Source organism: Dreissena polymorpha, chromosome 9 (genome assembly GCF_020536995.1).
Source record: "Dreissena polymorpha isolate Duluth1 chromosome 9, UMN_Dpol_1.0, whole genome shotgun sequence".
Classification (NCBI taxonomy): domain Eukaryota; kingdom Metazoa; phylum Mollusca; class Bivalvia; order Myida; family Dreissenidae; genus Dreissena; species Dreissena polymorpha.
Genome location: NC_068363.1, coordinates 21893347 through 21905639, shown reverse-complemented (window position 1 = coordinate 21905639; position 12293 = coordinate 21893347). Strand labels below are relative to the sequence as shown.

Sequence of the window (12293 nt, the reverse complement as noted above, 5' to 3'; positions counted from 1 at the left end):
ACATTTACATGTAACTAGTTAATCAAATTATTTTAAGAAGTTTAAAGTTAATCTATAAATCTTTGAATCAAACTCAAACTCACAGTAAATCTATTAACCTCAGTCCAAAAAATACTCTACAAACAAGCACTGTATATGACCTTAAAATATTCAACAATTCTCATTGCAAATAAGCAGTTTAATCCATTACCTATGCATGAGACAATTTTTATATCCCAGTTAATGCCAGTTTAATTAACACATACGATACACAGTTATTTCAATACAGTCATTCACACTGTTGAACTGTGTTTGTTATCGAAATAATGATAAACTTGTGAACATAATAAATCACTTTTATTATCAGCACATTTACAGCTCTCATTCGATCATTCCATATCGTTTGTAATCTATTATAATTAACAAGGGCGTAAACACGAAACACGATTATTTTTTGTTTGGTAATGTAACTAATAAGAATTGCAGCGGGATGAATTTGAAATTATAAACAAATTGATCATTTTATGAAGGTTGCTTACATGGTAAACAAGACTAGAGCTTTGTCACAGACGTGACGTATACCCCCACGTGCCGCATTGACACAGACTATTTTGCATGCTGTCTTCACAAAACAAGAGAATCCAATTTATGGCGACTTTTAAGAATTATAATGTCATTATAATTTATGGCCATTTCGACCTTTGAACTCTTGAATTCTTTCGCATGACATGCCGTCCAAATTTATGGCCATTTTTTTACTTTTGAACTCCGAGTGTGACCTAGACCTTGGACTTATCGACATAATTTTTTCGCATGACACATCGTCCAATGATTGTGAACAAATGTACCAGGTATTTTTAAAATCTCACAATTAATGACATAGTTTTGGCCCTGACAAGATCATTTATGGCCATTTTTGACCTTTGAACTCACAGTGTGACCTTGACTTTGCAGAAATAAACGTAATTCTTTCGCGCGACACACCGTCCAATAATGGTGAACAAATGTGCCAAATGATTTTAAAATATCACAATGAACAACAAAGTTATGGCCCGGACAAGGTCATTTATGGCCATTTTTAACCTTTGAACTCAAAGTGTGACCTTAACCTTGGAGATATCGACGTAATTCTTTCCCACGACACACCGTCCAATGATGGTGAACAAATATGCCAAATGATTTTATAATCTCACAATGAATGACATAGTTATGGCCCGGGCAAGCTCATTTATGGCCATTTTTGATCTCTGAACTCAAAGTGTGACCTTGACCTTGGAGATATTGACGTAATTCTTTCGCGCGACACACCGTCCAATGATGGTGAACAAATGTGCCAAATGATTTTAAAATCTCACAATGAACGACAAAGTTATTGCCCAGACAAGCTCATTTATTGCCATTTTTAATCTTTGAACTCAAAGTGTGACCTTGACCTTCGAGATATTGACGTAATTGTTTCGCGCCACACACCGCCCCATGATGGTGACCAAATTTGCCAAATGATTTTAAAATTTAACAATAAATGACATAGTTATGGTCCGGACAAACTTTCGGTTTTAAACGCTCTAAGTGACCCTGTGACCTCCTTTTTTAACCCGACATGACCCATATTTAAACTGAACCTTGACATCATCTAGATACAACTTCTGACCGAGTTTGGTGAAGATCGGATGAAATTTTCGCGACAGACAGACCGACAGACAGATCGACAGACAGACAGACAGACCGACAAAGTGACTCCTATATAGCTCCCATTACCAGTAATGGGGGTATAAATATCAGTGAAACTGATGGAGTCTCCCCCATGGTGCGCTTTGTCTATGTATGTGTTAATTAACACCTTAAAAATCTATTATTAGCCTTGGTGACCTTGACCCAGTGACCTCAAACCTCATCAAAAGGTAGAGGTCCATGCAAGGTACATGTACCTACATGCCAAATATGAAAGCGATTGGTAAAGTATTGAAGGCACTATGAGAAACGGTAGCAAAAGTGTGACGGAAGAAAGTCTATTATTAGCCTCAGTGACCTTGACCTTGACCCCAGTGACCTCAAACCTCATCAAAAGGTAGACGTCCATGCAAGGTACCTACATGCCAAGTATGAAAGCGATTGGTAAAGTATTGAAGGAGGTATGAGAAATGGTAGCAAAAGTGTGACGGAAGTAAGGAAGTACATGTAAGTACATGTAAGTAAGTAAGACAGGACAAACTGGCAACTATATGCTCCGCCAGAATTTATTTCGGGGAGCATATAAACAAACACACATTTACTTAAGAATTTGCTTAAATTGAAATTTTTATCAACTTTAAAAACATTGTTTAACAACACTCTGGAATGCTTAATAATTATTAATAGACATACCAGGGACTTAAAGGGACTTTCACAGATTTTTCCAAATATTTTTACAAGTGTCATTAAATAAATATTTTGAATAGTTTTAAATAATTTAAACAAAAATGAAAAGGGTTAATAAAACATTGTGACAGCCCTGCGGTTTGAACCCTGGTGAAAAGTGCAATGACTAAATAGCTATCACTACATCCAAAAGGGTGTTAAATATGCAAGGTAGTTTAAAATTATTTGTTTGATATTTATTAAATATTATAATAAGTAACCAAATATTTACTTTTATATTTAACATCTGCCTTAGTCAGGGGTGTTAATTTGCTCGTTTCAACATAATACAAACATAACTTTTTGAATCTATGTGACCAAGCTGTCAACAAGTCCATTTGAAACAGTTATTCTAAAACAAAAGAGAGAAATCAACACCTGATAAACTATGCTCATGATCAGTATTTCAGATATCTCTTGATAGTATCAGATATAAGTATATCAACAATGGACACTTATTACGTAACCTGACCGAGTTTCATCAACTCATAAAGGGCATTGTGCCCAACACTTCATTATGAGCACTTATTGCTCTTGGAAAACGGAACTTAATGCATGAGTGTAAAGAGTTCTCCCAGATTAGTCTGTGCAGTCTGCATTGTTTAATCAGGGAAGACACTTTTCACCCAAATTGGACTTTCCCTAAAAAGGGACTTTCTCAAAACAAAAAATAACATTAAAGCAGACAGTGTCATACCTAATAAGCCTGCACACAAGCATTAGTACATGAAGAACAAAATTTAAGTGTTAAAACAATTTACTTGCCATCGAACAAACATTGTTCAAGCAAGAGATGCATATATATATATACACTACGCGACCCGTGATTTTTGCCGCAATTCTCGCATCACCGCAATCGATGCAACGTGACAAATCGCAGTGTTTCCGAGCGACAAGAAAATTTGGGTGATGTCTCGGCGACCGTCGCGCGATGTATCTCGCTGTTGCGCAATCAGCGCGAATCAGCGCAAATCACCGCGTACCGCCGTGATTCCCCTTTTTAAGCGATTTACGTTGATGGTTACACTACATGTACATTACATGTAACATATATGTATACACTTACATTATACATTGCAATAATAAAGCTTTTGTCGTTGTTATATACAATGGGCGTATTAACTTAAATACTCCTGTTCTGACATGAACTTGATGAAGTAATGTCGGAAGCTTTAACAGCTCCAAATTAATATAACAGCGCAGAATGATCATGCAATAATTATTGAACATAACATGTAAACATTATTTAAGTACATGTAATTGCATTAGTAGAATGTTTATTAACACTTACAATCAATTATATTCCAGGCCCGAATACACTACCACTGTTCAAATTCCATATTGTTGCCATATACATGTAGCGTAGCACTGTGTAAATTGAAAGTTGCATAGTGTTTCGTCATTGGTCGGTTATAAATACCTTGTTTCTCTATACATGGTATTTGATTTAGACGAAACTAATAATTTGGTAATTTACGAGACATATGATATAAGTTTTCCTTTTAAACTTTGATCTAACCGTGTGTGTTTATTGACGTTATTAATTATGTTAATACTTATTTTTGCATTTCATTAAGAATTATAATGTGTAGCCCTTTTGTTAACAGTGTTTAGCAAAATATTCGCGCCTTAAGGCACGGAAAATTGTTTAAGTAACACTTTCATTTAAAGTTTAAATGTAATCGGTAGCTTACGTCTAATTATTTGGATGCTATACTTATTTATTTTCTGTTTCAGGCTCCAATGCGGATAACTCGTGTTACTCGCATTACTTTCCGAGCGTTGTACATACATTCACAATGCTTGATAAGCCAGAAATCGGAAATACATTACTGTTCTATTTTTAAGTACATGTTATTATGATATCGTGTTATATATTATGTTGTTATTACATCATTGCCTATATATTAAAGCCATTAAACATTGTGTTTGTTTTGCTGAAAAAAAAACACGAGTAAGTCATTGTAGCACTTAGCATTCGCAAAGTTAAATAAATATGATGATGTATAATGTACATGCATATCTCTGGGTTTTCACGTCCAAAATAAAAAACCTCAACATTTGATTATTTATTGTGTACTGTCCAGCGGGTGATAGTGTTTATTCTAGTGTCTAATTGGCACTCTTTGTACATGTTCAAACTGTGAAAAGATGTGACAATCACAGAAACAACAAGATGGCGCTGCCAGTTAAGTGCAATAATGGATCAAAGGGCATTGACAAAAATAACAGTTTGTATATTTTTCGGCGTTTACTCAGATGGTCTCTCACAACAAAAAAACTATACACGTCAAGGTATTATGTTTTACTTCGCACAATAACGATACGGATACGGCGTGTTTGATTTGATATGACTTTAAAAGAAATATCAAATTTTTGGCGATATAACTGTTTTAATACCAAAGAAACATTTAACCGAAATCAACAGAATTCAATGTTCTCTGCGCTGCGCAGTTTGTATAAAAAATCAATACTTGCACACTCTTTACCTTGACCTTGTACATTGCCGCATAATTTTCCCGCTCTTTTGTCGGGAAATATACATGATGGCTATATTGGAAGCATTTGTGAACATCGTGCTAACATTAAAACACCAGAAGTGTGTTTCGGATTATAAATTATAATTCTCAATTGGGAATTTAACGGAACATTTATTCTTATGGTATAATAGTTTTGAATTGTATATTAATTTTTTACAACGCTTTACGTGGCGAAAAAATGTTTTAATTATGCATTAATAGCACAATTTCCAGGAGGAAAACGTTTTTTACATGAAGGCGTATGACGCAAAAAAAGTTTTTCGTAAGATCGTATTGCATTCGATCTAACTTTAAATACGCTCGTCCAACGAAAGCTGTGTTCCACATTATGCACTTTATTCTTTACACTTCTGAAAAATGGCGTAGTCATATAGTTGTGCTTAATTTATAATGAAATTCTCAAACATATTTACCGACATAAATGTTTAAGATTATTTTTCGGAAGTGATGTTGCAATTATGTTGGATTATTTGATAATTGTGAACATTAGAAAAGCGTTATGTATACAGTTATCGATACGATTCAGTTTATATGCACGAATTGGCGAATCATCGATGTCAACGATATCCACTGCTATCACGGCGAATTGCGGCGAATCGCAGCGAATCACCACAACATTGAGGGGATTTAGCGCGAAGATTATCTTGCTCTCGCATGACGTCGGAGTGACGAGTCACGTGAAATCGCGGTGATTTTCCACCCAAAAAGCAAAATGCCCGCCTTGACTTCGCAAATTAGGCAAAAATCATGGGTCGCATAGTGTATATATATATATATATATATATGTATATATATATACTATGTTAACGTCACCGATCCCCAAACTCACATTTGGTGATTGCAATTACTGGTTGGCGAGCAAAAATAAGATTTCCATGAAAATGGCGATTGAAAAAAAGGATAGGTATAAATCGCCAGCAACATCAACATGAATACACAGATAACACCCTTATCGGAAAGGACCAAAGGGATTATGACAACCGCAAGTTTAGGTCGATAATCCACATGGCTTATCTCTTAATTGGTCACATTTTTAACTGCGAGCAGAGTTTTTTTTAATAATTCGATTATTTGGTGATTTACGTTATAACTGTATCACAAAATCTTGTCATGTAATGACGAGAAAACTGTTGTTAAGTTCACTGTCCAATCGGTTATGAGAATGCCGGTAACATGTAAATTAAAAACTACATTAAAGACCATTTTGCGCATCATACACACCTTTTTACTGTTAACAATTAGTGTTAATATAATGTTTACCGGTACAATTGTTACTCACAAAAAGTTTAATGTAAATAGTGACCAATTAATTACTTATGGCAAGTAAATTGTGAAAACAATAATTATAATTGTTAACAATTTCACGCGGTAGTAATTTAATTCCAGTACATGCATATTTCGTCATGTTCATTTATAGAACTGAGTTACAATGTTTTTCTTCAGCCCCCAGATAATATTTGATGCTTCAAGTCCTTTTGTACAGGTCTACAGCCTACACCATTTTGACTGGTTTTTATTTTTATTGATGACTTTTGTGATCATTATACATGTATTCCCATTATGGCATGTCATGTATATTTTTTTCTAAATCCAATCCCATAACGGATGCTTTGATTTCAAGATATTTGGGAATAAGAGGTATTTAGTGAAGAAATGAAGACGTTTGCAGCGGTACATGTAACAACAATTGTACAGATTAGTTTTTGTCTGATTGGTTGATCAAATATCAATTCAACAACAGACATGCTTTTTTTACAATTTAACCAAATGTGCTGCATTTCACATTGAATGTTTCAACCCACACAAGAGAATTGATAAATCTCAACAAGCTGCCAAACATGAAATAGCAAATTAACTATCTTTACTTAAGTACTATCTCCATGTATTTATCAAATATTTTAACATCAATAGTAAATTCCACTCGCCTACTCAAATTGTGTGTGGGTCAACAAAAAGATATCCAAATTACTGTAAATGTATAGAAATTCGTCGGTATGAAATTTCGTGGTTTAATAATAAACAACTAATTCGTTGACACGTAATTTCGTGGATTTAAAATTTTCGAGGAAGACTGACCGTCATAATATTTAAACTTTTATTAAAACAACCAGAGTAATAATTAACAAAGCATAATCTGCTTATCTGTGCTGACAGCAAGACTTGAGGTTAATGCGCACTGAAGCATGACATTTTTGCCGATGAGTGATAAAGCGGCGCACTTGTGGGTCCCCACTCGCTAATTGCCATCAATGTTGTTTTGACATTAATATTTGCAATTCTCAGCGCAATCGGTCCCCTAGTAGTAACAATTGAGTAATAAGGTCCCCAAATTACACGTGTGAAAACCATTATGTCTCTTTTAACTCTAATTGGCACTAATTGACATATGTGATAAATCTGCAAACTGTTAATATGACGACGTCACGTAAAAGGAAACAATCGTTTATGTACACTTTAAATACATAAACACGTATCAAGAAAACAACACATTGTAAAACTAGCATATCTTAATAAAAAATCGGATATGACATTCGGAAATGACCGATTTTGGGTTAAAAATGTATAAATAATCGTTGGTACTTGAATTCGTGGTTCAGCTGACCAACGAAATCCACGAAAATTTGTACCACACGAAATTTAATGGTTTTACAGTACTTGCCCGATCGAGAAATCCAGTTGTGGGATCAGTCAGCAACATTCAGGCATAACTGGGCCTGAAAGGCCCAAAGTCGCTCACCTGAGATAACAAGATATTATTGGGACAAATCTTCCAGTGCCCCAGATAAGCTGCGTATCTGCGTCTTTTACCCTATTAAAATGTTTAAAAAAGCAAAGAAATACAATATCATGCGTATTGAAAACGCAACCAATTTGACTTTTACGCAAACTCGTCAAATGGGATGCGTACAATACAATGGCTTCGATCGAAAATGCTTTTCTCATCTTCGGTATTTTCTCTTTTGAAGTATTATCGTAACGAGGCGATGCTTTCATTCAGCAAGCACCTGGATGTTTGAGCAAGAAACAGTCAAACTAAATAAAACGCTCTGCGGACTAGATTTCATAGTAAAATAAAGAGTCTGACCAAATAATTTACGACGACATACATGCGTTTTCAATCTGACTTAATCCGTCGTTTTATAACTCAGTTCAACCTATTTCAAGAATGAAATCACCCTATTTTTCAAAATCAAAGGGTGAAAACCCTATTTCCCAAATAATTATCTGGGCCACTGATCTTCTGACCAAGTTTCATGAAGATCGGAAATTAAATGTGTCCTCTAGAGCGAAAACAAGGTTTTACTATAGCCATATAAGAAAAAATGCCCCGAACCCTGGCGGCCATGTTTTTCAATCAACCGGCATCCTTTTTGAACTAGTCCAAGATATTATTGGGATAATACTTCTGACCAAGTTTCATGAAGATTGGACAATAAATGTTGCCTCTAGAGTGTTAACAAGATTTTACAATAGCCATATATAACAAGATTTTACTATATAGCCATATATAGCCATATAAGGAAAAATGCCCCGCCCCTTGGCAGCCATGTTTTTCAAGCAAAGGTTACCATTTCTGAACTCATCCAAGATATCATTGGGACAAATCTTCTGAGCAAGTTTCATGAAGATCAGAAAATAAATATGGCCTCTAGAGTGTTAACAAGATTTTACTATATATCCAATTATAAGGAAAAATGCCCCGCCCCTTGGCGGCCATGTTTTTCAACCAACCAACATCATTTTCAAACTCTTCCAAGATATTATTGGGATGAATCTTCTGATCAATTTTCATGAAGATCAGACAATAAATGTGGCCTCTAAAGAGTAAACAAGATTTTACTATAGCCATAAAAGGAAAAATGCCCCGCCCCGTGGCAGCCATGTTTTTCAAGCAAACGTAACCATTTTCGATCTCATCCAAGATATCATTGAGACCAATCTTCTAACCAAATTTCATGAAGATTGGACAATGAATGTGGCCTCTAGAGAGTTAACAAGGCAAATGTTGACGGCGCACGACGCACGATGGACAAAAAAGGATCACAAAAGCTCACCATGAGCACGTTGTGCTCAGGTATGCTAAAAAAAAAACATTTGAATTTATTCAATCAGTAGACATTACTTATTCAATCAGTAGACATTACTTATATCTGTGTCGTCTGCGTATTTTAGAAACTATTATGCTTATAGATATCGTTTTTTTGACGTTTAAAGCAATTTAAGTCTCGTTTCTAAGATTAAACTGTGTAAATTTCTTCGATTTCTACTGACATAGGAAATCATTGTTTTGACGGATGACATCCCATGGTAATTGTATGAAGTATGCAGAAAAGCTGACGAAATGTTAAAACAATCGCGTAGAAGTAAAAAAATATCCAGGTATTATCTGTTTATGTTTCTTATATACCGTATGCCAAATATTGCCGAGTGCCTCGGCATGATGCGGAGTGAATACTCGTTGTGGATGCAGAGAAACTTGGTAAACAAAAGGTTTTGCGTAAACTGTACTGTACAATTGTTATTTTAACAAATAAAGATCTTGTTTGGAAATCAGGATTTGACATTCAGTATGTAGGGTGTTTACTTTCATATTGGAATACATTTTCGCGATCTAATGTGATCGTCAATAATGTTGACATTAGTTAATAAGGTGAAATTTAAATCTAGTAGTCACAGCGAATGACAATGTTTCGTGATGATTCTACAGCTGATCTTTATCGCGAAAGGTCAGGGTGAAATCACGACAGAATCACTGCGAATCACCTGTAGAGTGTTATCGCAGCGAATCGCAATGAATCAGCGAATCACCGCGATTTGTCACGTTGGCCGAAACGCGGTGATGTGAGATTTAGGTTCGGCATGACCCATGTTCGAACTTGGCCTAGACATTATCTAGATACAACTTCTCATGAAGTTTGGTGAAAATTGGATGAGTACTTGAATTAGAGAGCGGACACGAAAAGTATGATGGACGGACAGACCGACCGACGGACAGTGTGAAACCTATATGCTGCCTGTTGGGGGAATTAAAAATGGTTAATGTCAAGGTCAAAATGACCTCAGGTGATGCTGGTTTATTGATAGAATTCAAAGGCAACATCCTAGCAAGTATACAAGCTCTAATGACCTCAGGTGATGCTGGTTTATTGCTAGAATTCAAAGGCATCATCCTAGCAAGTATTCAAGCTCTAATGACCTCAGGTGATGCTGGTTTATTGCTAGAATTCAAAGGCATCATCCTTGCAAGTATACAAGCTCTAATGACCTCAGGTGATGCTGGTTTATTGCTAGAATTCAAAGGCATCATCCTAGCAAGTATACAAGCTCTGTAGATAGAATTATTGATGTCAGGACGAAACCTGTCATATTGAATGAACCTCATACATATCCTGACAGGCATATCGCTATAATTTTTATGAGTCCAGGAATACAAATATTATCAGTCTCTACATGTATCTGAGAGAACCTGTGGATCAACAACTGGTAATCGTTACAGTGTTACATGTAGTTTAAACCTGTTTATTTTAGCTCAATTGCATAATCAAAGCCTCAGGCTTATTGCAAAGCTCTGGAGTCTGTTTCAAGGGTCAAGAACCAGTATTTGGTGTCGTTGGGGGAGATAAAAAGAACGCTCCCACATTTGGGATCGAACCCGTAACCTCCTAGGTTCTAAGTGTACACCATATTCATTTCAGCACGGGGAACTTGGTTACAGTTACAGTTTTATACAGTACAGCCAAAGCGGCACAAACATAATCCGCGGCTACGCCACGGCCAGATTATTAGTCCGCGGCGGCCGAATCGTGTGTTCACGCGGCGTATCGCCGTGGCACTCAGCATCGATCCGCGCAACGACCCCGAGTCTGAATTAACCTCGCGTACTTTCGCGGAGTAAATCCGCCGCATACGTACGCGGCGGATCGAGTGAAAAGATATCCACCTACATGTACATACATCAGGGTTTTTTTTTACTAAGAAAGTGACGCCGATATTCAGCGTCTTCCCCTACCAGAATTTTTCCCCTCAAAATACAATTTCCCCACCAAAAATATCATTTTTCACCAAAATATAATATTTTCTCTCAAAGAAATGTTTATTTTTCCTTTGGGCATTCGACAATTATCCAATTTGCACCATGTACAACGATCTTTCTCTCTCTCTCCAGACGAACACAAAAAATCTGGGAATCCCAGTTATTCTAAATATAGCTCTTAAATAACGTTATGTAAACTGGGCAACTAATCGTAATAATCATGTGACTATTTAACTGGATACCGGTCTTGCGCGAGAAGGGTGTTTCGTCAATAAATTACCAGAAACCAGTCGAATTTTCATCCGGGCTATGTGCAAGCCAAGATATAAACGTGAAAACAGAAAAAAATGTCTCACAATTGGCGTTCTTACACACAAACAAAATAAAACATTCGGACTCGGAAGATACTGAACGCATCGAGGCATTTTTTAAAAAAGAATCATCGAAAACCGTTATAACCCATCAGGATTCTGAGGTAATCAACATCGAACATTGTGAAAGTGAAAGTAGACAATCGGCAGCTGCTGCTCCTTTCCCTTCCAATACTGTAGCAGATCAAGATCGTCAACCCATTCATCATGAAATTGAAATCACAAAATTGACATCGTCCCCCGGCCCAAGTACAGAAATATAGTTGAAAACATTTCCCATAATAAGATCTACACCTGCAACTTAATTAAGGACTTTGACTTTAATACGTGTTAAATGTGTTTTAGAACAAAAAGGATGGAGACAAGCCTCTTTTGATGAGTTATAGACATTGAAATGAACAGTTTTTATTTTTTCCCCTAATATGTCTCTTTCGCACTCTTTTTTCCCCTTTCACCCAGCGTCCAGCGTCTTCCCCTTTCTCTAAAAAAAACCCCTGTACATGTATGTGTAGCGTAGAATTAATTACGCGAAAACTGTTTATGTTTCGTTCGATTATCATTATTAAATTTGTAATCCGAAACACACTTCCGAATTTTAATGCTAACGCGTCCTTTGGCAAATTCTAGCGTCAAATAAACAGTGCTAAAATATCCTTTGTTTCATAAAAAGCGCGCGAAAATTATGCAGACATATAGAACGTTGTTTGGAAAGTTTGGGTGTATGTTGTATAAATACATGAACATCACGTCAGGAGTAAATCGCGTGTTCAGTGGAGAAAAAAAAAACGCCCCGATTAGACGTTATTTCATCACCTCTATAAATAGTAACAAATGTCAAAATGTATTTGATACTTAAGGAAATATCGAGAATGTTTGTGTATTGTAAATATTTACCAGCATTTGCTTTAAAACTGGAATATACGGGATTATCGGGTAATTAGTAGCGATATTAACTGTATAATATCAACAAAA

The 12293-nt window shown here is 36.0% G+C and overlaps 1 protein-coding gene across 8 annotated transcripts in view; it reads right to left on the bottom strand.

Moving 5' to 3' along the window:
• The window catches only part of LOC127846702 (endonuclease/exonuclease/phosphatase family domain-containing protein 1-like), a 182249-nt gene that overhangs the window by 24371 nt on the left and 145585 nt on the right, over nucleotides 1-12293 (bottom strand). The window contains exon 1 of one of the 8 annotated variants that reach the window (XM_052378195.1): nucleotides 191-304. The exons of 6 other annotated variants lie outside the window; for them this stretch is intronic. The gene's annotated coding sequence lies outside the window, so the exon portion shown is untranslated. Of the gene's footprint in view, nucleotides 1-83; nucleotides 305-12293 lie in introns of those variants that run through there. One more of the 8 variants, XM_052378197.1, reaches the window with a different exon arrangement.